The 25958-nt window shown below is 36.7% G+C and overlaps 1 long non-coding RNA gene across 1 annotated transcript in view; it reads right to left on the reverse strand.

Moving 5' to 3' along the window:
• The window catches only part of LOC121449370, an 88117-nt gene extending 66221 nt beyond the window's left edge, over positions 1–21896 (reverse strand). Inside the window, exon 1 of the long non-coding RNA XR_005974522.1 lies at positions 21765–21896. This is a non-coding gene — a long non-coding RNA (uncharacterized LOC121449370). The remainder of the gene's footprint in view (positions 1–21764) is intronic.
• Between the last annotated feature and the right edge of the window lie 4062 nt (positions 21897–25958).

Here is a 25958-nt window from a genome sequence, read left to right on the forward strand (position 1 = left end):
GGTACAAACTTACTAATTCAGTTGACACATTGCCAACAAAGAGAGCACATTTCATCACAGTAATTAGGTTTGACAGGGGCATATTCTACAGAAAATGTATCCAATTAGAAACAGAGTAAGTACACCAATGATAGAAAGAAGATGATCATGTGTGAACCATGGGAGGGGAATGTGTGGACAGGTAGCCTATGTTATACAAAGTACAGAACTAGAGCCCCTTGTTAAATAGAAAGATCTTATACTCAATGATGACAAGCTTTGGGTCACTGCAAACATACAGGCTTTTGCTAGCATAGCATATACAGCAACAGACAGGTAAGAAACTTAAGATGTATTAAATGGAAAAAGAAGGGTACATAATGAAAGAAAAATTGAGTAAAAGAGTGAAAAGAAACATAGCAAAACAAAGGAAACATCCATTTTGCTAATCTGGGACCTCCAAGAGCAGAAACAGCACAAAAGAAACACAAATACAATGTGAAAAACTTGCAGTGGTTAACGATATTTTAAAAGGAGTATAAAGCTGGGATGTCAATGCTTCAAGGGAATATCTGATTCAGAGAGGCTCTGATCTCATGGAGGGTTCTGGTTTTGAAGTATGCTTAGTTAAAACACTCCTTGTAGATTATTCTGTGGAATCAGAATGTGTTGGAAAAGAGAGAACAGAGGCAGAATAAAAATTGAGATAATAGGCCGGGCGGTGGTGGCGCACGCCTTTAATCCCAGCACTCGGGAGGCAGAGGCAGGTGCATCTCTGTGAGTTCGAGGCCAGCCTGGTCTACAAGAGCTAGTGCCAGGACAGGCTCCAAAGCTACAGAGAAACCCTGTCTCGAAAACCTAAAAAAAAAAAAAGTGAGATAATAGAAAGATTACAGGACACAACAACAAAAAATCATCTCATTCAAAAGCCCAGGATGAACAGGAGAATGTGAAATAATTGCAAAAACACAATCATTTTGTTCTCTACAACACTGAAAAGATTTCTATATTCATTTTTTTGAAAATGTACTTCAGCTTAAAAACAAAAGTGTAATCACATTTTAACCCCTCAAAGTTAAGTAAGGAGATATGTATTTCTTTAATCAGCGTTCTTAACTCTGAGACAGTAAGAAGGTGCCAGAGTAGGAAACCAGGGATTTCTGTTAAAAACTTTACTGAACCCACCATTTTCTGTGTCTAGACTGCATCAAACATGAATTTATTGTTCCATTCTCTGTTCGTTTGTTTGCATTGCTTAATTTTAAGTCATAAAAATATCACAATGTATGCCCATTGAAACAAAAAAAGTGTAATACAGAAGTTAATGTACCATTGCATGTACTTTCATATCTTTCCACTCCACGTTTTCTCCAAAGGGTAGACAATGGTTTAGAGGGTTTGCATTCAGAAAACATGCCTGACTATGAATATGATGCTGAAGTATTTATAATTAGAAGGATCTTCACAGACTTCAGCATGATCTTTTGTATCTTTATTTGAAATAATACTAAATGTTTTTCTCTTTTTACCAAATTTTACCTATTTGTTATAATTCTGGTATTAATTGTTCAGGTCTTTAAAGACATATAACTTTATGTTTAGCATTCCTGATCATTCTTATTCTTTTAACTCAAAACAGTGGATTATTGCATTTATGAAATGTTTACCCAGCATCTCAAGAAATTAATTATGTGGAGTTTATTATTTAATCAATTACTCTTCAGGAAATATTATTTTTTGCCTACAAATCTATTCCAACTTTTGTCAAATAATGGGAAAAAGGATTAACCATTTTATCCCTTATTTTTGGTAGGCATAATATCTAAACAAATATTTGGCTAGTTAGTATCATTGTTTCTTTTAGCCACAAGTAATATCACTTTGTGGTTCTCAACTGGAAGATTGCCCCATCAAGAGCTCTTCAAAATGATTGCTTTTATTTGATATGAGGAACAAAGCAAGTTCAGTAAATTGTTATTTGGTGCCATGTTTTACAATGGTGACTTATATAACTTCAAACAAACTTCATCAAACTGCTGAAAATAAGAGAAAATGTGAAAGGAAACAAAACAAATAGTAACATTATGTGTAGAAAATACTGGTAAACAACTGTAAGTCCCATCAGAAGCAGGAGGTTAGACAGTGGAACAGAATGCTGAAATGCTAAACAACAAAACAAAACAAGCTAATGTGAGCAATCAAAGATAATAAGTACAAAAATCTATCAATCTAAAATGCAGTCAGAAAAAATAACCTTCGAATGCAAAGGTTAAAAAAGTATTGTAAATAGCAGGTAGTATTGTCAGCAATATTTTATAACAAAAAAAGCTAATGGTATTTTTCTGTTTGCAAAGATAATACTCATTGAAATTAAGTGGTCTACAGGAAAGAAAAGTTAGAATAAGTTGTAAAGTTCCAATATTGTCAACTCACTAAAGAGAGTAGAACACTTACATTATTAAGCCCAAAGGTGTGGTGATATTTTGCTTGTGTTCTAAAAAAAATAAAGCTTGCCTTAAGATCAGAGAGCAGAGCTAGCTACTAATTAACCATAGAGGTCTGGAGGCCTGTAGAGACAGAAAGGATGGAGAGAGGAATATAAGGTAGGAGGAGACAGGAGATCAGCCTCTTTTTCTTCTGAGGTGTTAGCAAGGTAAGAGTTAATTGTGACTTGCTGCTTTGTCTCTCTGATCTTTCAGCATTTACCCTATGTCTGGCTCCGTGTTTTTATTATTAATTCCAAAGAGAACTCATGCAACACAAAGAAACAGGCTTGCAGATAACTCCCTGTTTATCTGGCTCTTAAAAATCTTTCTACCACCGCCATCAGACGTTCAAATTTTACATGAACTTTAGCTCAGATAGTATCTTGTAGATGTATTTATGGGACTGAACTCCATAACTATTTTTTGTTTATTTATTTATAATTTCTATCTTATCCCATTGTCCCATTTCCCTCCAACTCCCCCCACTCCCCCTTCCCCTCACTCTCCAGACATTAGAGAAATCAGGGTGCCCATCCTTGTGGGAAGTCCAAGCGCCCCCTCCAATCAGTTCTATGAAGGTGTGGATCCAAAGAGACTAGGCTCCCCAAAAGACAGTACATGCAGTAGAATCAAAATACAGTGTCATTATCATTGGCTTCTCAGTTAATCCTCATTGTCAGCCACATTAAGAGAGTCCAGTTTGATCACATGCTCGTTCAGACCCAGTACAGCTGGTCTTGGTGAGCCCTCATTATTTCAGGCCCACTGTCTCTGTGGGTGGATGCACCCCTCACAGTCCTGACTTCCTTGCTCATGTTCTTCCTCTGATGGGGAGAGTCTTCTGTTTTGTGTTAATTTCATTGGTTAAATAATGAGACTGCCTTGGCCCTTTGATAGGACAGAAAATTGGGCAGGCAGAGTAAACAGAACAGAATGCTGGGAGAAAGAAGCCAAATCAAGCAGTCACCATGATTCTCCCACCAGACACAAATGCAGGTTAAGATCTGCCTGGTAAGCCACACCTCGTGGGGCCTCACAGAATATAAGAAATGGGTTAGATCAATATGTAAGAGAGACCAATAAGAGGCTAGATCTAATGGGCCAAGCAGTGTTTAAATGAATACAGTTTTCGTGTAATTATATCGGGGCATATGTTAGCCAGGCGGCTGGGAGCCAGGTGGAATGCAGCCCGCTGCTTCCTACTACAGAGTGGCGCCCAACGTGGTAATGAACTCCACATAAAACCCGAGAGGGCTTATGGCAACTACACTGCTGTGTGCCCATGGGGGGAAGAGTGGCACTCAAGCAACAGGAAAAAAGCTTCAGTTTTAAAATGCCAGATTTCTGGGCTGTGTTGCCATTGCGATCTCTGTCTTGCTCCTGCAGGAGACAGAGTCTTTGAGTGGAGCATTTGGAGTAAAGTGCTATGATTTGTTTGATGGCAAGTAGACTAGCTGTATGCCTAAAAGGAAGTCATTGCATGCTGTGCCTCAGAGGCACGAGCGGCTCCACCATGTTGGACTGGGTAGGGCAAGCAGGCAGTACCTGTTTTTGACCTAGGAATGTCACAGCTTAGATTCTTAAATGCTTAGTGATTTAAAGGTGCAAAACAAAGTGTTCCCAGATAGTAAAAAAAAAATTACAGATTCAAAATAAAACAGATTTCCGACATAAAAGAACTTTAAATGGATCACAGTGTTGGATGTGTACGTAGGCTTGGGACAGAGAAATTAAAAAAAATTATATATATAGAAAATAAAGTTAATGCCTTTAAAAAAAAGTGTAAAGTCTTTAAAGTGACAGAATAAAGTGATAGAGTAAAAATGAGCCACGTAAACATGGAAAATTCACAGAGAATATCGATACTTTGTATTATTGTGTTTTCTTTAAAATTTTTGACTGTGACTGAGCTCAGTAGAGAGACATTTCATTATATGGGATTCCAAGTGGAACCAGAATGGATACCATAAGGGTATTATGACTTCAGTATTTGGGCCTAAGGATATGATGCTTTGGAGAGGGTCTTCTTTTGTTTTCACAGAGGATGAGGCCCTGTGGATTGCTTCTATCCCAATATGATATGATAGACCATGCCCTCCTGAAAGGCTGCTGTGAACACCTTCAAAAAATTACTTCACTCAACTGCCAACTGAGATAAACCTGGCACACAGGTTACAACATGAAAGATCTGATTAACAGTGGCCCCATTCAACAGGAAGCAGTTTGGAGAGAAAAAAAGGGGCCTATATTCCCAAGTATTGTTTATAAATGTTCTTTTACATATAAAGGATGATATGATTTAGATATGAATAATTTGCATTAGTATAGATTTTAAGGTCAATTTTGTTATATGTATATGTATTTCTGATATTGATTAAGGTATTGCGATTGTGTAGTTCATTTAAAAATGAAATGTATAATTAGAAATATAAATTGTTAATGGATAATTATCAATAATAGTCAAGCTTGTAGTCATGTTAGATTTTCTAGATGTGAATAGAAATATTTCAGATAGGCATTTCATGTCTTTCAAAGACACATAATATGGCATTTTAAATATTTTAATGACTTAGGGCCTTTCATGACAATGAGACACGTCTGCTTTTGGCAGCACCAATCTACTTCAAGAGGTATATATGCATCGAAGAGACTCCTTATGGAGTTTGATACCCATTTGGCCAAGAAACTGCTCTTGTCTGGACTGTTGCATAAACGGGACACAAAACCTGCAGAGAGAGGACTGCTGAACTTGCGTAAAGGTGAGATGGTCTTTCGGGCTTTCCTAATTCATGAAAGAGTCTGTGAGACATTCTGCAGGACACGGCAGAAAGTGACTGAATTGTCTTTGAAATTTCCTGCTTCATGGAAATGTCTGCTGAATACTATGGCTTGTAGGCTGAAGATGGATGCCCCAATGGTACAAAAGAACTTTGGGTGACTGTCCAGGCAGCGAGATGTCTCTGACATTTCTAGAGTTTTGGACTTCTTATTTGCTTAGGTAATATTATATCCTTCTGGAGAACTCTGATGGAATTGAAGAATGGTTATTTATAGATATAGTTTTTCTTTGTGATGATAAGAGATAAAATAGATATAAATATTGTAACTGTAATTCTTGCTTGATAGATGTTTGTTATATGTAATCTTACTATGTTAAAGTGAAAGCCTTTCTTTTTCTGTTTAAACAGAAAAAATGATGGGGAGAATCTTCTGTTTTGTATTAATTTCATTGGTTAAATAAAGAGACTGGCTTGGTCCTTTGATAGGACAGAAAATTAGGTAGGCAGAGGAAACAGAACAGAATGCTTGGAGAAAGAAGCCGAGTAAAGCAGTCTCCATGATTCTCCCACCAGACACAGATGCAGGTTAAGATCTTCCTGGTAAGCCACACCTAGTGGGGCTACAGAAAATATGAGAAATGTGTTGTGGTTGTGGCAGGGCTGCATCCCCAGCACCCAGCCACCTGCATGGCTAATGCCCTGAAATAATTACACGGAAACTGTATTCTTTTAAACACTGCTTGGCCCATTAGTTCCAGCCGCTTATTGGCTAGCTCTTACATATTGATCTAACCCATTTCTAATAATATGTATAGCCCACGAGGTGGCTTACCAGGGAAGATCTTATCCTGTTGCTATGTCAGGTTGGAAAATCATAGCAACTGACTGACTCAGCTTCTTTCTCCCAGCATTTTGTTTTGCTTTTTCTGCCAACTTAAGTTTCTGTCCTAGTAAAGGCCAAGCAGTTTTCTTTATTAACTAACCAATGAAACAACAGATAGAAAGATAACCCACCTCCATCACAAATGGATTAGATCAATAAGTAAGAATTAGCCAATAGGAGTCTAGAACTAATGGGCCAGGCAGTGTTTAAATGAATACAGTTTCCATGTAATTATTTTGGGACATAATCTAGCCAGGTGGCTGGGAGCTGGACAGAACACAGCCCGCAGCTCATACAATGTCCCTTTTTCTGCTCTTCATCTGGGCTATGGGAGCTCAGTTCAGTGCCCATATTTGGGTCTCAGTCTATCTCCATCCCTCGCCAGATGAAGGTTCTAGGTGATATGCAAGATATTCATCAGTGTTGCTATTGGAGGAGGCGAGTTCAGGTACCCTCTCCTCTGCTGCCCACAGACCTACCTGGGGAAACTTCTTGGACACCTGGGAACCCATCTAGAGACAAGATTATTGGCAACCCTAAAATGGCTTGCTTAGTTAAGATATCTTCTTTACTGTTCCTCCAATAAAAAATATTCACAGATAACATAATCTTCCAAAAAACAATCCTTTTTTTCTAAAAAAAAAAGAGTAAGATTTAACTTTAACTTAATAAAATCTCATATAAAAAACTGGTCTAGCAAGAATCACAGTTATTATATTGATATGTTTCTTATATCTTATCATAACTAGGGAAAACTATAATTAATTATATCTATTTATTCATCAACTCCATGAATGTCTTCAAAAGGAGATGATATTACCTAAGTTAACAGGAATTCCATTGTATTTAATTTCCACAACTCTAGAATTAAGAAAGTCATATGACTGCTTGGACAGTCATCCAAGGATATTCTGTAACTTGACAGGCACCTATATTCATCTTAATGGCCCATAGTTTCTGGCAGACTTTATCAAGAAATTTCAAAGACAGTTCCCCCTATAATGGCAGTTTGTCAGTCACTTTCTTCCATGTCCTGCAGATTGTCCTACAGACCCTTTCATAAAGCAGGATCTGTTAAAGACTTCTCTCACCTTCTCTAGGCAACTTTTGCAGACATTTCTCTGTGGGTCCAGCATGTCTAGTTAATACAATATATCATGAAGCAGTCCAGGCAAAAGCAGTTTCTTGTGCAAATGGCTAGCAAACTCCATAAGGAGCCTGCTAGATGCCCATCTTCCTCTTGAAGTAATTGTTGCTACCAGGAGCAGATGAGTATGTGTCTCAATGTCACGAAGAGCCCTATGTTTTGAAAACATTTTAAATATTATATTTTGTTAAACGTTGAGAAGCTTAAATAATAAATATCCATCTGAAATATATCTCTGTAACTGTAGAAAAGCTAAGTAACCTGACAATAAGCTTGACTCTTATAGATGACTCTATATTAACCTATGTTTCAAAATTATACATTATATTTTAAACTAGCTGCACAATACAATACCTTAATCAAGTCAGAAACATATATATATATATATATATGTAATTTATAATATATATAACAAATTAATTAAATTTATATTAATAAACCAAAATCTATACCAATGCATATCTCGATTGTATATCATGCATTGAATGTAACCAAATTTTATAAAAAGTTTTTTTTGGTCATTCCTGTTTCCTAACTTCTTCCTGCTGTTTATTGGGATAGGTATTTGGAGGAGTTTATTTAGACCTTTAAGTGCATCTTTTTCCCTTGAGTCACATTAATCTTGAGAAATCTACAGGTTTCCATTCATTATGCAAAGGAAGTATAACCTCTTTTTCAAAGCAAATATCCTTTCCTATAACCAAATTTTTAAGTCAAGATACCTTTAAACCACATGTTTTGCTTTAGATTAGCACCACATACTATTAAATGTACCTCTGTACTTAACTAATTCACAGTCAAAAATAATACACAATAATATACATAAGCCAGTCTCCCTGTGGATATTTCATGTTTATATGACATATTTTCCTTTACTCAATTAATCTATGACTATCTATTCTCTGTCTATTTAAATACTTTATTTATTTTCAATGTGTTGTTTCTTTTTATAGCTATGATTGATTGAATGGAACTGACAGGCAATATGGCAGAGTTAATCTTAGCCTTGTCCACTCTCTGACCAGAAGCATTTTAAATGCTAAGTGGACAAGGCTAGGATTAACTCTACCATATTGCCTGTCAGTTCCATTCAATCAAACATGTTGAAGGCATGTTTACTGCCTTTGAGAGCCTTTCTCTCAATCTAGATCCAGGCTCGTGTCTCATCAGATATGTGTTGCCATTCAGTAAGTTGTAGCACTCTGCTCACAATCTCCAGATAAATGCTCTGCAGCCAGACCACCAGAAAGAGTTATAGTTGACCCAGAAACGAACATGAACCAGGATGCTTTCTTAACAAGTCTTGAAGATTTTATGCTACCACTGAGTCAGGAAGCATTCTCTGAAATAAAAAAAAAAATCATTCCTCCGCTTGCTACTAGCAAACAGAGCTCACCCAAAAAATGCTACTACCAACAAATCTATGTGTAAATCTATCATTTTTATCTACCATTCCTTTTTCATCATTCTCAGGTTTTACATGGATATAGTTGACATGCAGCTAGTTCATTCTTCCATGACCATCCTGACTTAAATAATAACTAATAAAGTTTATTCTTTGAGTACTATTTGGCCAATTGCTTACTCTATGTGTGTTGTAGCTAGCTATTTTATCCTAAACTAACTAGTATTCATGAATCTGTTCATTAGTTCAATAACTTGCTGGAAAAGTTTTGGCAGGTTGCAGTTGAGGCATTTGCCTCTTGCAGCACCACCTTGGCTTCTCCTGGAATTTGTCTACTCACTCTGTCATTTCTTTCAGCCTGACTTTACTCTGTAAAGACATTGGTTGAAGGCCTATTTTTAATTAACCAATGGCAATAAAACCAACTCAAAGCATACATCACCTCTCACTTCAGGGGAACATAATAAAGAGAAAAAATAATTTGAAAATAAGAACTCCAAAAAAAACTAAACAAAATAATTAAAAATACATAATTGTGTAAGCACAGTGACATCAGAAATTTTAATGCCCACACAGCTTCAAACACTCAAATTCCCACACATAGCAGGAAAGTCATGAACAAAAAATTCATGCGAAATCAGACAAGATCAGCTTTTACTGTACAATAATTTTGATAGTTTGAATATTCAAATTATAAGCTAAAATGGTTATATTTAATCCCCACATTCCTTATACAATTTTTGATAGTTGTGTATATATTTGTGTATGCACAAACTGTCAAATAACTTCACATAATTATTGTATTATTTGACATTTTCCAATCCAGATATTTTACTGAAAGTAGCAGGAAGAATTCTGAAGAAATATAATTACTGTACTTACCCATGATATTCTAAAATACATAAAGCAATTGTACCAATTAATAAAGAAATTATATAAATATGTATATATGAGGAAACACAAATAAATATATGCGATACATAAACTTACATAAATATTTGAAAGGATCTAAAAATATCACAGTACAGTTGGTGAGATATTTTGAAAAGTGTACCTCCTATAATATGAAAGAATAGGATATTTTAACAGTTGCCCATGTAAAACACCAATTCATAAAAAATAAAAATAAAATTTAAAAAAATTAAAAATTACTTGACTTATAAAAAACCTTCATCTGGCGATGGATCGAGATAGAGACAGAGACCCAAATTGGAGCACCGGACTGAACTCTTAAGATCCAAGTGAGGAGCAGAAGGAGGGAGAACATGAGCAAGGAAGTCAGGACCACGAGGGGTGCACCCACGCACTGGGACAGTGTAAATGATCTATTGGGAGCTCATCAAGGCCAGCGGGACTGGGACTGAATAAGCATGGGATGAAACCAGACTTTCTGAATGTCAGGACAATGAAGGCTGATGAGAAGCCAAGGACAATGGCACTAGGTTTAGATCCTAATACATGAACTGGATTTGTGGGAGCCTAGCTTGTTTGGATGCTCACCTTCCTGGTCCTGGATAGAAGTGGGAGGACCTTGGACTTCCTGCAGGGCAGGGAATCTGGAATGCTTTTTATTTTCTAGAGGGAGGGGGAATGGAGTGGGAGGGAGCGAGTCAGGGGGAGGGGTGTGGGGGGAGGGGGCGAAGTGTGAGAGGAAGGGAAGGAAATGGAGACAGGGAGGAGGTGGAAATTTTCGTTTTCAACAGCTAAAAACAAAATTGAAAAGAAAGAAGGAAAAAAGAAAGGAGGAACAGAGGGAGGGAGAAAGAGAGGAAGGAGGGAGGAAGAGGAGGAGGGAGGAAGAGGAGGAGGGAGGAAAGAAAAAAGGAAGGAGAGAAGGAAGGAGGGAGGAAGGAAGGAAAGAAGGGAAAAGGAAAGGATGGAGTGACAGAGGGAGGGAGGGAGGGAGGGAGGGAGGGAGGGAGGAAGGACAGACAACAGATAGACACATTCAAAACGTCACACTAATTTTTCAACTCTCCTGGTAATATTGTTCACAAACATTATTTTAGGCATGCTTAGCTTTTAACAGAATATATGTACTACGGGATTTTTCAATTTTCAACTGCTTTATACACAGTTTATCCTCTAAAAATATAAGGCATACTGAAGTATATGCAAAAAAAAACTAAAAATAGTCCTTCAGTGATACAAAAGATAGTAAGGATTTGTGAATTTCATTGTCACCTTTTCTGAGGAAGTGTGATAATATTCAAAGCTAATTACAAATTAAGTTTTATGTAGGTATGATATTCTGAGAGAATGTGTAGTTCTGATGTATTGCCACCATTTATATCTCTGACACATATGTGTTATATGCAAATGAAAATATGATGCTCCATTTGATAGTATGTACAAAATTCAAATTAATTTCCCCTGAGTCTATCAACATCCATCACCTAGATCTCATCAGTGGAACTGTGTAGGAAATAGGGGCGGCAGGGCTGCGTCCCCAGCACCCCGGCTGCCTGGCTAGCTTATGCCCGAAATAACAACACACAAACTGTATTCATTTAATCACTGCTTGGCCCATTTCTATCTAGCCTTTTCTAGGCTAATTCTCACAGATTAATTTAGCCCATTTCTAATCATCTGTGTTGTGCCCCTAGGTGCGCTTACCAGGAAGATTCTAGCCTATGTCTATCCTGGGTCGGAGCTTCATCGCGTGCCTCTGCCTGTGAGCTGGGAGCATGGCATCTCTCTGAGGCATCTGCTCCGGAGAGGAGAGCTGTGGAGTTTGAGTTCACTTCCTCTTCCTCCCAGCGTTCTGTTCTGTTTACTTCACCCACCTATGCTCTAAGCTATGAGCCCAAGCAGTTTGTTTATTACTTAACCAATGAAATCAACAAATTGATATATGACATTCCCACATCAGAACTGCTTATTAATCCCACCAATGCATGAATTCAGAGATTTGGATGTGTCTGCTCCCCTCTTCCTTTGATTACATATGCACGCGATGCTTAGATCCCTCAGGTTAACTCTAGTTTTTCATTGTACTTTGACTTTTGAAAATCTTAGACATATTTGTTATATTAGTACAGAGCATGACATTGAGAATACCTACAGCTATGCTTTAAACTTGTGTATTCAGGGAAGACATGGAAATACTACTACCTTCTCTAACTTTAAGATACTCACTCCAAAACAGGGATCACTTTTGGCTTCTATTCTTGAATATCTACCTATTTTCTACATAGGTCCTAAGTGTACAAACTTCAGTTCTTCATCTCTTGGTTGTTTCATTCAATGGAATAAGGGTGTGGTTATTGGTAGGCTGTTCATGTTAAATTGGGCACCATAGTGAAAATTTGCAACAGATATAATTCACACTAGACATAAACTTGTCTTTCCCTAGATTGCTTTATGATGAATACCTTCCATGAACTTTCTATCTTTCCTTAAGTCTGGCCACAATACCATTCACAGAAATGCTGTCTTCCATTCAAGAATTTTTCTGCTATGATTCCAAGTGACTCAGATAATGTCTATATTGTTCTCACACTTAATTCCCTCACAAATCCAGCACTCATATTTGTGACATCCAGTGGGACCATCTCTGGTGCCATCAACACATGCCTAAGGGCCAATATGTAATAATTCAACATTGACTGCTACTTAGTGCTATACAATCTAGTTTTTGTTATAGGCATGAGCAGCTGAGAAATGGAATATATTCACAGCATAACTAGTAAGGACCTGCTACGCTGAAAGTGTTATTAGCAGTCCTTGCCTCACACAGCAGGAGTTTTTTTTTTTCAAATTGTTTCTGGAATAGGAACCAAAGACAAGAATGATTTTTCCATTATACCAATAGGAACAAATCCTGTGGTAACCATGGAGATGTCCATCAGAGCTGCTGCCTCATTTCTCCCTCCCTTCTCAAGGTGTGGTTCGGCAGAAAAAAATGAAAGTAAAAGTGGATAACAGAAAAAAAATAAAAATAAAACACGCAGTTTATCTCAGACGAGAATTCAATTATCAAAGGGGAAAGCCCTGCGAGGGAATTAGGAGTTGGTCATATGTCCCACTTCTTGGGTCTGTATCCTGCCAATTTTCCTGAAATCCAACATTTCTGCCTGAGGATGGCTGATTTTTATTCCTCACCGCCAATTGCAGCTTACTGGTATCACATTCAGAAATGCCATGTCATACTCCCTAAACACACTGACTGTGGAATCTGCCACTTGAAATTTTCAGATTCTGAGATGCCGGAAGTATGCCCGATATGGCAATTATCATATTGGGTACTCGAGTGGGGCATATGATCAGTACATTCCCGGTTTCTGTCAGGTATTGACTCCCAAACTAAAAAATTGATTACATAAAATGAATAATAAAAGGCTAATCAAAAATCACAGATATTAAGGCTGAAGCAGTGACGTTAGCGACTAGAGCACATTTCCTGCATGCAAGCAGGAACAGGTGACTCTTAGCAGAAGCTAGGGGAATCTCAGAAATTCTGTGATTTTACTAGGTATCTATAGCTTCTGTCTCCTGCAGGTCTCTGCAACAGATTTTCTTTCTTAGTTTGTTTATAGCCAATCTCCTGACTAAATTCCAGCTAAACGCTGGACTTTAGCCAGGAGACTGGCTGGCAAAATCCCTCAGTGCAGACCTTTTTATGTTAACCAAGAACCAATAAGAAGAGAGCTCTCAAACCTGAAAGCACAGGACTGCATTTTACATTGTGATCTCATCCGGAGCTAATGATTCATCTCTGTCTCCCTCCTCCCTGTGTGTTGTAAAATGAAGCAGAGCCATTTATGGGGAACACAGGATAAAATATAATTTACCCTTTGTTTTGCCTCCAGTTAACAACAGACAAACCTGCCTAATTAAGACTGGTTGCCACAGCAACATTGTAGCAGCTTTTGCCTAGATTCTAGCTGTATACATGAAAGCCTCCATTCCTATCTGTGGTTTTTTTGATTGTGACTTCGCGCTGTCAGGTGCATCTGGCTTCTTATTCTTTCTGATCTGTATTTTTTTAAGTGTTTTTTAATGCAGTTGAAATATAATTATTTATGTTTTATATACTACATGCAATATGTAATATATAAATATAATATATGATTACAATGGTTCATGTAGTTGAATTACAATACATAATATATTTAAGTCCATTAGAATGTTGTATAGGGCGATGGATGGATTGTAGAAAAAAATATTGTTTAAGCCCTACTGAAATAGGACTGACTGTAATAACGTATTCCAGCTGTGTATCAATGATAAAAAATGAATTCAAGTTAATTCATTTCTGTAAAAAATAAATATATTGATATTATTAACATTTATGTTGTCTGTTTTTAAGTCTTTATAGATATTTGCACCCCCACCTTTGCAAGAAGCTACTTTCATAATGTTTCTTATCATATGTAATTAATATACCTGAAATATTGTCTTAATATAAATTTATAGGTATTTGTTTTAAAAATCCACTAGATTCCAAGTACTAGAATTCTTCTCAAAATGTCATAATTCCTATTAAATCTGAACCATATTTTTCTATCTTTAAAGTATACAGAATATATTCAAGGAAGTTATATGTCCATTAATTATAAACCATCTATTGATACATGTGTGCCCTACATAGCAAACTACGCTGATAATAATTCTATATTTTTTTTCTAAATTAGTTAAGGGCTATAAATAGCTACTTTAATAAGAGTTTTGATTTCATTGTACTTCTTCTGAGCATAGGGTGTTTTTGATCAATGAATTTACTACAAGAATTATGGTAGTTACAGTTGTTGGAAATTCATTAGGGCAAAAGGGCTTACATATTAACCAATAGTGGTTTGATGGAGTTATTTATTAAAACTTGTGCAATTGAGATAGGTGTCCTCCTGGGACTTAAACATGTCGTTCTAGCCTAGCTGGCCATGATACTCAGAAAAATTCCTGTTTCCAGATTTCTTTAATGTCCTGGAATTGTACAATACCAGCATGCCTGCTTTAGAAAACAAATATCAAAAAATTAATTCCTGGTTTTCAAATTTCCAAATGAGCATATTCCTTACTGTTTCAGTTTTCAATGTAACAGTGAAGGCATAAAAATTAATATAATGATTATAAATCACAGACCACATAGTTAACCACTCTAAAGATTATTGTATTCTACTTACCAAATATGATTTGGTCCCATTTAAATACCAATGTTAAATTATCTTTTCTTAATAGTAGATACTAATATCAAAAAGTGGAAAAATGTCTGGGTTACTCCTCTATAATCCTTAAGCATATAATGTAATAAGAGCAAAATGGAAGTAAATTCAGGCTCTTCTACAAAATATAGATTTTTAAAATATGCGGTCACATTTAGACAATAAAGAACTATTCAGCAGTAAAAACAAAAATATCTTGAAATTTACTGGCAAATGAATGAAAACATAAAAATCCATTCAAAGTGAGGTAACCTAGACCAGAATGATGAAGATGGTTTGTATCTAATCACAGGTGAACAACAACTGTAAAGCATAGAATAGGGAACCTATAACTCAGAATCACAGAGTAGCTAAGTAATAAGGGGAACATTAAGGGAAAAAATTATAACCTTGGGAAAAGGAAAAAGACAAGTATCATGAAAATTTGGGAAAATATGGATGCGGTAAAAAGAAAATGCAGAAGTAAGGATAAAAATCGTAATGAAGAGGAAAGGACTGGAAGTAACAGGATTTTAAAGATTGGTGAGCGAAAGAGATAGCAAGGAAAGAAAAAGTTAGATTCACTGACAGAAATATTATGTAAATAGCTAAACCCTGGAATTGTATGAATTCAGAAATATGACCATAACTTAGACCCTAAGTAATAGTGAAGATGGTACTTGAACAGTCCTTGCCTTGTTGTCAGATTTATGACTCTCTTAAATGTCATCATCATAGAACATAAATCCAGAAAATTATGGAATCAGATGCAGAGATCCACAGGTGATCACATGGCTGAGTTCCTCAAGCCCAGTTGAAAAATGGGAATTTTAGGAATACATGCAAGAGAGATCAAGGTCGTGATGGGAATACCCACTGATACAGTTTACCTAGGCTGATGGTATCTAGGAACTCTGCCTGACAGTGAGGAACTAGGATGCTAACAATCTAAGCACTCTGAATGTGAGGGAGAGTTGAATGACTGGGGCAGACTGTGGGTCCAGGCCCAGTGGGACCAGGATTGATTCATCCTGCATGTTCTGATTTTAGGGAACCCATTCTCTTGAATGAGCTCTAGCAAAGTCTAGATATAGTGGGAACTAAGAATAAATAAAAAATGCAACTATGATATGTTCATAAGAAATAAAATAATACCTAATGAAATTGCCTGTTAGTGATGTCTTTTTAAGATATCATGTAAATCATATGTAAACAAGCAAAAAATACATTAAAAAGCAAAAGAGAGACTTTACATAAAACATATTGTTATTTAAATGTGATTAGGCTTTTGAATAATTTCAATTGGAGACAAAAAAATATGAGTACTCAACTATATTCCTTTACTAGGCTTTCTTTATCTACCTGGAAATAAAGTCCCAGTGTTTTTACTCTTTGCAATTGTATTATTTGCTTATCTCATGTCACAGACTGTGAATGGAAGCCTGACAAAGAAAATATGACTGTTTATTAATTTCATTTGGTAAAACAGTTGTAGTTCATAGCCCAGTCTGTGGTAAGATATTTAGAATCATCTGGGCAGGATTATATTAAATGTTCATGAGGTCATGACTCAGTATGTAGACATGAGGATGACTTCACTGCTGAGTAAATGAAATATGTAAAGAATAAACATAGATAATTTCTACTAAGAATACATATAAAATAATACATACCACCACTATTATGAATAAATTTAATCATAAAATTTCTAAAGATGATAGCAAAAATGGCAATTTATGTGAACGTCAGCATATAAATAAAATAAAATAAAAAGAGAGAGGGTATTAACTAATGAAGAACAGGGTACAAAATATTCCTACATATTATTTGAATATGTGTAATTGTAAATGATTTAAGAAAGATTCAGACTGGATATTGTTTAAGTAGTATAAGTTTAGGCTGAGGAAACAGACAAAATAATAGTGAGGAAATTCGAGGAGTCTCAGTATCATAAGAAGCTGTGGGAAGTAGATATAATTGGTATACTGAGTAAAGGTACCAATCCCCATGGCAGAGCACTTATAAGAAATATATTTTAATTTAAAATTTATGTGTTAACTAGTAATGACCTGAGCAATTTGTTGAGTGTTTAGAAATAATAATAATTTTCTCTATGCTTACTGAGGAACTGTCTAGAGGGAAACAAAACTCTGTCTACTAATGACATTCTGATGTGGAGAACCTAATTAGTATAAAACAAATAAAAATATGTATCTAAAAGAATCTAAGCAATCAAAGAGGTTGAATCAAACATAGCTTCTGAATACATGTCTTTGTTCAGCTAAGATCAATGCTAATGGAAAACAGAGGAATGGCTGGGTGCTGGTGACTACCAAGAGCATAGCTCTATTAAGTGTTCCCACAATCAAATACTTTAAAAGGTTTATTAACAGTGGCCTGCATGCTACTCAGTGTAAGAATGGACCCAATAATGTCCCAGAGGTGCAGTGATAATTAGGATTCCCTGAGTCCTCAGCCATGAAGCTCATCTCAGGGGGACCAAAGGTGAGGAGCCAGCTACAAATGCCATGCAACAAGACATGCATTACTAGGAGCAGTGTTAAATTGCATCTAATTTTGTAGTTTCACATTTGTCTCATCTGAATAAACAATGAAGATATTCAGTAAAGAAAGTTCAGGACAAAAACAGACTCTAGACAGAGGCATTACCATCCCTGACTTCAAACTCTATTACAGAGCTACAGTATTAAAAACAGTTTGGTATTGGCATAAAAACAGAGAAGTCGACCAATGGAATCGAATAGAACACGCTGACATTAACCCACAAACCTATGAACACCTGATATTCGATAAAGGAGCTAAAAGAATACAATGGAAAAAGAGAGAGCATCTTCAACAAATTATGTTGGCAAAACTGGATGTCAACCTGTAGTAGAATGAAAATAGATCCATATCTATAGCCATGCACAAAACTCAAGTCCAAATGGATTAAAGACCTCAATATCAGTCCGAACACACTGAACCTGATAGAAGAGAAAGTGGAAAGTACTCTACAACACATGGGCACAGGAGACCACTTCCTGCGTATAACCCCAGCAGCACAGACATTAATGGCCTCATTGATTAAATGGGACCTCCTGAGACTGAGAAGCTTCTGTAAAGCAAAGGACACTGTCACTAAGACCAAAAGGCAACCCACTGACTGGGAGAAGATCTTCACCAACCCCACAACTGACAAAGGTCTGATCTCCAAAATATATAAAGAACTCAGTAAACTAGACCGTAAAAATCTGATCAACCCAATTATAAAATGGGGCACTGAGCTGAACAGAGAATTCTCAAAAGAAGAAGTTCAAATGGCCAAAAGACACCTAAGGTCATGCTCAACTTCCTTAGCAATCAAGGAAATGCAAATCAAGACTTTAAGATACTATCTTACACCTGTCAGAATGGCTAAAATCAAAAACCCCAATGATAGCCTTTGCTGGAGAGGTTGTGGAGAAAGGGGCACACTCATCCATTGCTGTTGGTAATGCAAACTTGTGCAGCCACTTTGGAAAGCAGTGTGGCGGTTTCTCAGGAAATTCAGGATCAACCTACCCCTTTACCCAGCAATACCACTCTTGGGAATATACCCATGAGAGGCCCTATCATACAATAAAAGTATATGCTCCACTATGTTCATAGCAGCATTGTTTGTAATAGCCAGAACCTGGAAACAACCCAGATGACCTTCAATGAATGGAAGAATGGATGAAGAAAGTATGGAATATATACATATTAGAGTACTACTCAGCAGTAAAAAACAAGGACTTCTTGAATTTTGCATGCAAATGGATGAAAATAGAAAACACTATCCTGAGTAAGGTAAGCCAGATCCAAAAGGAGGAACATGGGATGTACTCACTCATATTTGGTTTGTAGCCATAAATAAAGGACATTGAGCCTATAATTAGTGATCCTAGTGAAGCTAAATAAGAAGGTAAACCCAAAGAAAAACATATAGGCATCCTCCTGAATATTAGCCTTCATCAGGCAATGAAAGGAGACTGATACAGAGACCCACATTGGAGCACCAGACAGAAATCTCAAGGTCCAAATCAGGAGCAGAAGGAGAGAGAGAGAGCACGAGCAAGGAACTCAGGACCGTGAGGGGTGCACCCACACACTGAGAGAATGGGGATGTTCTATCAGGAACTCACCAAGGTCAGCCAGCCTGGGTCTGAAAAAGCCTGGGATAAAACTGGACTCGCTGAACATAGCAGACAATGAGGGCTACTGAGAACTCAAGAACAATGGCAATGGGTTTTTGATTCTACTGCACGTACTGGCTTTGTGGGAGCCTAGGCAGTTTGGATGCTCACCTTACTAGACCTGGATGGAGGTGGATGGTCCTTGGAATTCCCACAGGTCAGGGAACCCTGATTGCTCTTTGGGCTGATGAGGGAGGTGGCAGGGAACAGACAGAAATCTTCAATAAATAAATAAATAAAAAGAAAGAAATGAAAACAACAGGTGTATGTGGCAACTAACATGTAAATTATACAAGAAAATGAAAATTATATGGGTCCATTATTTTAAGTAGACATGGACAACAGTAAAAAAAATATGACAATATTTATCTGGTAAGATCATGAACACATGAGGCACACAGAAAATTGTTTTTAAACTTGGTGCAATGGGCTGGTTACTGAGAGACGTGTAATGGGAGGATGTATACCTATGTTAAGCATGGCATCTAAGACAGGAACAGAACCAAAAGCAGTCTGTCTTCCTATGATGAGTAAAGGTGGGACTACAGGATCTTCTCCCAAATTAAGACAGAGACAGTTCCAAGTGACGTTCATCATTCTAAACATTAATAAAAATAAAAAGGGGAACCCGTGAGAGACTTACTGCTCCCTGAATCTTTTCCCACACAATGTTATGCTCTGCATCGCCTTCTGTTCTCATCTGTCAAATACTAACTCTGCAAGGAGTTATTTATCCATTGTTCCCATGTTCTGAACAATCTGACTTTTCTATACGTTGATTTAGGGTCTTTACGCCTGACCATTAGATCATGGTTAGGTTGCCAATAAGTTGCCTAGTTACCCATGTACAAGGAGAATTGCCTCCTTTCCCTTAATCTGTATATACCTGGATTATTCCCTTGAATATACAAGACTTTATCAGAATCCTGTCTTGTCTACATTTCTTGTGTCTCTTGCCCCATCCCATCTTTACTCCCCTTCTAGGATCTCATTTGATTTACCTATGGGCCACTGCAAATTTTATTATATAGTAAGATCTATTCTGACAATTTTAGTATAGATGTATTTTTAAAGAAAGAAGCAGAATTGAGTATAAATTAACATAAATGCTGTACTGGTGTATAAAATTCTCAACTGTATTGAGGAAGTATAAACATACGTGCATATGTATGTATAAATTTAATTATGCATAGTCAATCTCATATTTGTACAAATATACAAACTTATATAAATATTGAAAAGTAATTGAGATGCTTCATAGTATATTAGGAAAGAGATTGTAAAACTGAACTTCTTATACTATGAGGCATATCAGCTGTTTCTCACTCAGATCCATGTAGTGTTATTTCATATGTATAATTGCCGAAGTCATGGCTATAGGTGCAAAGCTAGATATTCACAGAACAATTCAAAATTATGCTTACAATGCAAATACAATGGAAAGAAACTGCTTTGGAAGTTCCTACGTATTTTCATCACTATAGAATGTTAGTACTTCTCCAATTATGAGTAATTTAAGTGGGATTAACTACTTGTGCAAAAATTGCAGATTAATTCTTTCACTAGCTAAAAGTCAATAAGAAAATAGTAAGAAGTCTTCAGTTCTTTTTTTTCATAATAGCCAAAAAATGAAGACAGAAATCAAGTAAATATTGTTATTAAAACTATATGATGGAAGGCATAACTCAAATGCCCTTAATGCTAGGAATCTATGACTACAATGGTGACAGACTTTCATAAATAAAATATATTTTATTCTTCCATAGTCTAAAAATATAGATATGTTCATATATCTGAGCATTATTTGACCCTCATCAGAGATGATCTTTGGCACTAGTAAAAAAATAACATGTACAGGGAAGATCTTTTTATAGAAAATGTGAGGCTGTGTGTTACTATGTTTGATGTTTCATGCCTTTAAAACTACTTGAAAGCTTTGTACATTTATATTTTAAAGATATCAGAAATACTGTGACTGATTCAAATGGAGGATCTTGATTCTAAGGTACCAATGTTTTCATGTCTCAACATTAGTAGCAGATATATGCATTTACAGTGTGTTAAGGAAGATACAATATAAGATCTGCACTTTTTCAAAGCATACAACAACATGACACACAATAACAAAGAAATATATTGTGTTAATTATTTTCAAGGGAAGTATGTAATACCTAGCAACCATCATCAATAAAGAGTTGATTTCGAAAAAAGCTCAGGCTGTCAGATTTCCTAATTAGGAATGGGCTTACAGTATGAAAGTATCATGTACACGAGCATTTATACACAAAATCACAAAGACTATTTTGACCAAAACAGCAAATTTGAGAATGTGAGAACCTAAAAAGCAATAGGATGATAAGAAGTATGTTTCCTCTTCGAAACCTTATTCTAAATTCAGAGTCTTTGGTGAGAGATACAGAAGTGCTTTCATAGATTACTACATGATATTTTCAATGAGTCTAAGCTTTTGTTAAAAAGAAACCTGCAATACCAACCAATTTTCACAATGAAATTCAGGGAAAAGAGTAAAGGGCATGACTCCCCTAGACGCTGTCAGATACTGAAACCTGAATTGAAATATTTACTTGCCGTTACTGCAGTGTTTTAAGACAGATACAGTGGTACCACGAGTTTAAAGAGAAGGAGAATTTTCAGAAACAGGGATGGACATGACACACAGACCATAGCAGGTGACTCAGAACTGTAATAGTGGGAATAAAACATTACCTGACTGCTAATTTCCCTGGGCTTTTTCTCATACAGATGTCAAGAGCAGTCTGCCGGGTCTGAGCCAATGTACATTCCAGTTTCCAGTATAAAAAATTTGTAGCAGAGAGATAGCGTTATTTCCAAAGGCTGACTAGGAAGGACCTGCTAGGCTGACAATAATATTAGCTCTTCTTGCTGCGGACGGAATAAGTGTGTGCATTCAAATTTTTCCATGAACAATGAAGAGTGTGATCTCAATTCCACCAATAGGAACAAAGCCTGTGGTTACCTTGGAGATCTGCATCAGAGCTGCTGACTCATTTCTCCCCCAACCTCAATGTTTCTTCTGACAGAAAAAAAAAAAATGAAAGTAAAGTGGATAACAGGAAAAAAATGTAGTTTACCTAGGACCAGAATTCGATTATTAAAAAGGGGAAATTATTGTGAGTTAACTAGGATGTGATCACATATCTGACTTCTTGGGTCTGCATCCTATCTACCTGAAAATTTCTATTTCTTCCTACTGATGGCTGATTGTGTTACTGTGCTTTGGATTGCTGCTTCCCGGTATCACATTGAGAAATATCAAGTCAGAGTCCCCTATGCATACTGATGAGGAAATCAGACACTTGAAATTTTCATATTCCCAGGTACCTGAGTCTATTTGCCGGCATAGCAATTATCTTAGGGAGGGCTCCAAAGACGCATAAAATCAATACAACCCGGAAGTTATCAGGTATAGACTTTTTAAATAAATCTTCATTTCAGAAAATACAGAACCTAAGGCTCACCTAGGTATCACAGATTTTACGGCTGAATCATTGGCATCAGACTCGAGCACATTTCCTGCACTGCAAACAGAAACTGGTGACTCTTCTCACAAATTCCTTGCTTTTCCTATTGCTTCTGTATCCTGCAGGTCTCTAGGACACATTTTCTTCACTGGTATTGTTTACAGTGAGGCTTTGACTAAAGTCCTGCTCAAAGCAGGACTTTAGTCAAAGCCCCACTGGCAAAATCCCTCAGATCCATCCTTTTTATGCCATCTAGGAACCAATAAGGAAAGAGATCACAAACCGAGGACAGGAAAGCACAGGACTGCATTTAACATGGTGATCTCATCCAGAGCTGATGAGTCATCTGTGTCTCCCTCCTCCCTGTGTGTTGTGAAAAGAAGCAGAAAAAAAATGACAGGGGACCACAAGATAAAATCTACTATATACCGGGTCTTACGTCCAGTTAACAGACTACAAAACTGGCAATGTGACAGGCAGAGTGAGCCAGCAGCTGCTTTTGCCTCGAATCTACCTGTATACATAGAAGCCTTCATTATTGTCTGGATATTTTTGATTGGGAATCTGGGCTGCCAAAGCATCTTATTTTCTGATTGTTTGTGATTGGTTTTTGCCTGTTTATATGTATAGTTTTTATGTAGTCAGATTATAATTGTTACATGTAATATGAAAGAATGAATTATATGCAAATATACAACTCGAACCAAATTTTGATGTCAAGACATCTTTAAAACATATATGCTGGTTTAGATTAGCACCACATACTATGAAATGTACCTCTGTACTTAACTCATTTACAGTCTGGAGTGGGAGTTCTTTTTATTTGTGTGTTGCTTTCATTAGTAATGAATAAAGAAACTGCTTTAGCCTAGTTTATAGGACAGAACTTAGTTAAGGAGGGAGTAGACAGAACTGAATTTTGGGAAAAGGGAAAGAGTGAGAGATGCCATGGATCTCCTGCCTCATACAATGCTGGTTAGAATTGTGCTGGTAAGCCACAGTCACTTGGCGATACACAGATTTAATAGAAATGGGTTACACTAAAATGTAAGAGTTAGCCTATAAGAAGCTAGAGGTAATGGACCAGGAAGTGTTGAAATGAATACAGTTTCTTTGTGATTATTTCAGGTGAAATCTAGAGGGACAGCGTGGATGGAACAAAATGTCCCACTCTCCATGCAACAACAGTCAGAAATAAAAGAAAACGCAATAATGTACATAATCCAGTCTCTCTTTGTATTTTCCATCTTTACATCACTTGTTTTTCTTTACTCATTTAATCTACGACTATTTAAATTTTGTCTATTTAAAGGCTTTGTTTTATTAATTAGGTTTATGTATCAGGCATGGATCCCTCAGCTTATATCTAGTTTTTCTATGGAGTTTGGCTTTTGTAAATCTTAGAAATAATTGTTATCTTAGTATAGAGAGTAACTGTGAGAATGCCTAGAGCTATGCCCTAAACCTATGTATTCAGATAAGACATGAAAAACTACTACCCCCTCTACTTTTAAGATACCCCTTCCCCGCAAACCACCCCCATGTTCCCAACATTTGCCCAGCGGTCTTTTCTACTTCCAATATCCAGGAGGATAAATGTATGTTTTTCTTTGGGTTCACCTTATTTAGCTTCAGTAGTATCTCGAATTATAGCTCAATGTCTGTTGTTTATGGCTAGAATCCACTTAAGAGTAAGTACATACCATCTTCATTTTTTGGATCTGGGTTACCTCACCCAGTAAAGTGTTTTCTATTTCAATCAATTTGCATGCAAAATTCAAGATGTAATTTCTTTTTACTGCTGAGTATAACTCTAAAGTGTATATGTGCCTAACCTTCTTTATCCATTCTTCTATTGAGGGGCACCTAGGTTGTTTCTAGGTTTTGGCTATTACAAATAGTGCTGCTATGAATATAGTTGAACAAATGCTTTTGAAGTATGATTGGGCATCTCTTGGGTATAATCCCAAGAGTGGAATTGTGGGATCGTGTGGTGGGTTGACTCCCAGTTTCCTGGAAACCACCACACTGATTTTCAAAGTGGTTGAGATGGAGGATGGGTGGATATAGGAACTGAGAAGATATCTTAACTAAGGGAGCCATTTGATGGTTGGCAAGAGACTTGGCCATAGAGGGGTTCCCTGTTGTCCATGGGGATTTACCTAGCTAGGTCCTTGGGCAGCAGAGGAGAGGGTGCCTGAACTGGCCTTATCCCATAGCCATACTGATGAATACCTTGCATATAATCATAGAACCTTCATCTGGTGATGGATTGGATAGAGACAGAGACCCACATTGGAGCACAGGCCCAGATGAAGACTGGAAGGAGGGAAAACATTAGAAAGGAAGTCAGGACCGCGAGGGATGTGTCCACCCACAGGGACATTGGGACTGATCTAATGGGAGCTCACCAAGGCCATCTGGACTGGGACTGAACGAGCATGTGCATGTGTGTGTATGTGTTTAGAGGAAGAAAATGAACCACACTAGCTTCCTGAAAGTTTGGTGTAGTGGATTGACCAGAAGATTACCAGACTAGATGATATTGTAGCTGCTAGTACTCACAAAGATGGAATGGATTGAGATTGCTGAAATTGTGTTTGTGAAACTCTGAAGATAAAATTGGATACACAAATTGCCACAATGTGTATAGAGTGAGTATATATGAATACATTTCTATTTACAAAAACATAATTGTAATAAGCAGTTGTATTTATTCATACCTTTTGTAGTTCATATATTTTATTGATTTAGTTGATCACTTTGAGCTCTAATTGTTTCAGGGAAAGGCTGCTTGTTCGTCCCAGCCATCTTGCTTGCTTAGCCCTGAAATAACAAAACAGAAATTATGTTAATTAAAATACTCCTTAACCCATTTTCTCTAACCTCGTATTGGCTAACTCTCACAACTTGATTTAACCCATTTCTATCAATCTGTATATTGCTACATGACAGTGACTTACTGGGAAATTTTCATCATGTCTGACTCTGGTGGCTCCATGGTAGCTCTCTCCTCTGCTTTTTTTCTCCCTGCATTTAGTTCAGTTTTCCCTGACTAGCTATGTTCTGTTCTATCAAAAGACCTAGGCAGATTTTTATTCATTAACCAATGGAAGCAACACATGTAGAGAAGGACCACCTACACCAATATGTATATATTTTACATAAAAACATGCAATAATAAAGATAAATAAAAACAATATTTTAAAGCCGAATCTGAACATGCAAAAATTACAAAATTGTATCTAACAATGTCATGATAATTTAGCAATAATTTGATGTTTTCATTTAGAAAAAACACAATATACGTATTATTTTCAAATTTCACAATTAAGTGCATGCTTGTATTAGTGTTTTACTTATGTGTACATTTTATGACATTGATTTCAGAGCAATAGTCTTAATTAATATTTTTGAC

Source organism: Microtus oregoni, unplaced genomic scaffold (assembly GCF_018167655.1).
Source record: "Microtus oregoni isolate MIOR12 unplaced genomic scaffold, Mior012 000000F_ref0000247, whole genome shotgun sequence".
Classification (NCBI taxonomy): Eukaryota; Metazoa; Chordata; class Mammalia; order Rodentia; family Cricetidae; genus Microtus; species Microtus oregoni.